The sequence below is a fragment of the Octodon degus genome, unplaced genomic scaffold (assembly GCF_000260255.1).
Source record: "Octodon degus isolate 3935 unplaced genomic scaffold, OctDeg1.0 scaffold00155, whole genome shotgun sequence".
Classification (NCBI taxonomy): domain Eukaryota; kingdom Metazoa; phylum Chordata; class Mammalia; order Rodentia; family Octodontidae; genus Octodon; species Octodon degus.
Window position 1 is genome coordinate 1,597,009 of NW_004524731.1, and position 2,594 is coordinate 1,599,602.

Below are 2,594 nucleotides of genomic sequence, written 5' to 3' on the forward strand. Positions count from 1 at the left end.
CCTGCCTGCCTCCCTCCCTGCCTCCCTGCCTGCCTGCCTGCCTCCCTGCCTGCATCCCTGCCTGCCTCCCTGCCTGCCTCCCTGCCTGCCTCCCTGCCTGCCTCCCTGCCTGCCTCCCTGCCTGCCTCCCTGCCTGCCTTCATCCCTGTCCCCTGCCTACCTGTCTCCCTCTCCCACTCTCTCTCCCCCTCTCCCTCCCTTCCTTCCTCCCTCCCTCCCTCCCTCCCTCCCTCTTTTTCTTTCTTCTTATCCCTTTCTCTTTTGTAAGTTGAGACACTGGATTTTTGCTGCACTCTGCCTCCCTGGTGATTTCATCTTGAGAACCATTGTGGGTTAGGAGTGCAAAGACCGTTCTTCTGAGTAAGCTCATGCTCTGAGGTTTGCAGTGGACAGGAATTTGTTGGCGGGAGCTATGCAGCGAGTGCGTGCTTTTCCTTTACGGCGGCTAAGGTGTGGTGGAACTCTTGCATCTGGATCTTACACTTTTTTCAGTATTGGGCAAGTTTTAGTAGTTATCTATGTCTTTATTATTTATTTAGTTTTGTATTTTAGGGAAGGGTCTGCAGGGTGTTCAGGGTCTCACTACTAGATCAGACTCGTAGTGACCCGCCTGTTTACAGCCTCCAAGAGCTGGGACTACAGGCGCGCGCCACTCGCCCAGGCTCAGTTGCCATTTCAGGGCACTCCGGGAGGGGGGCTGGCACAGGCCTGGGGACTGAACCCGCAGCCTCTGTGCCTGCTTGCTTTGATCTGCTGAGGTATTTGGCCAGCCCTATCTCTTTAAATACTGCTTTTGCCCCTTTCTTTCTCTTTTCTGCCCGAGAACCCCACATAATACACATTATTCTTTCTCACTGTGTCCTCTAATTTATGCTCCTTTTGTGTTTTGTACTCTATTATTTACTCCTGCTTCATTTTGGATGTTTTCTTCTGGCCAATCTTCAAATTCGTTAATTTTCTCTTTGACTCTATCCAATCTTATTTCAGGCATATCCTTTAAATTCTTAATTTCAATTAGTTGCTCTTTCAGTCCCAGCATTTTTCATTTTCAACATTTTTGCTTTGTTTCATTGCAAAATTTTTCGAGTTCAAATTTATTTCCCTGAAAATATTCAACCTAGTTAAGCAAAGTCCTTCTCCTTGTAACTAATGACCTTTTCTGGGTCCCCGGGCGTAGGCATGGGTTGCATCCCTTCTCTGGCTTTTCGAGTTTCTCAGATATGGTTCATATTTTTCTTATTGTGAGCAAGGCATTGCATATGGAAAATGCAGGAATGACGTGAGGCTTAGAAATTATCTTTGCTTCAGAAGAGATTTTCTGGGTGCTTGTCTTTGGGACTCTAGGCAGTGGTTATCGCCACCTAAAACTAGTGACCAGGACAGGGCCCGGCCAGCCTTCACTCCTGGGGCAGCACTTTTCAGCGTTCCTGTTAGCAATAGGCTGTGCTCTTGGGGCACCGGCGGAACTGTTTCCGGGGCACCTGCTCTCTGAGGCTCCAGGAACCGCATCTGTGTGGCTGCCCGGGAGGCTGAGGCGAGCTCGGCTCAGCACCCTGCTCCTGCAGACTTCTCTGATTGGAACACACCCCGAGGAGAGGCAGCCCTGAGAGCCGCGCCCTCCTCTCTGGGGCATCCTGGCTTTCTAGGCCAGGATGTTTGAATACTCGCTGACTATTTAGCTCCACAATATCCGCAGAGAGACTTACACGTATCTGGACTTTCTCATTTTCCCTGTGGAACGTTTCATCTCATCTGTCACCATCAGGAGGAGGAGTCTGCCTAGGCAGTTGTATTTTAAGGCGAGTTTCCCAAAATTGAAATAGTCTCAAAATCCACAGCCTCTTCGTGGGAGGCTCGGAATGCTCTATGCCCACCCTTTCCATAGGATCTTAATTATGTTTTTAATACGAAAACAGCTACTATCTTGCTTCTCTGGGCCTCGGCCACAGTGCTTTTCTGTTTAATTGGCAAACCACGCACAGAAGCCATGGTACTCACACTACCACTGAGCCACATAGCCAGCCTTTTTTACCTTTTTTCTCTCTTTTTTAAAAAATGAAAACAACATTATTTATTTATTTTTATGTAGTTAGGACAGGGTCTGTAGGCTCTACAGGATCTCACTATGTAGATTGGAGTCAGAGTGATCCTCATGCTTTCTTTTCTTTTCTTTTTGTATTTAGGACAGGACGTACAGGGTGTATAGGGTCTCAGTGCATAGCTCACACTTGTAGGGATCCTCCTGTTTACAGTCTCCCAAGTGCACCGCACCGCACCCAGTCTCAATGACCTTCTCAGTGCATCCTGGGGGCAGAGCTAACTCGGTGGCCAGGGATTGAACCCTGGCTGCTGCACTCTGCCTAAGCAGGCACTTTAGTCTGCGGAGCTATCTAGCCAGCTCTCTTTACCTTCTCTTTTGAGACAGAGTATCCCTAAGTGGCCCTGATGTGGCCTGAGCTGGCCTTCAACTGTATCCTCCTGCCTCAGCCTGCCAAGTAGCTGGAGTATGCCGCAGTGCCCAGCACCTCACTATGGCCTTTATTGGAGGATTCAGACACTGTGGTCAAAAGATGGACTTGGGTGAGAGCACACCA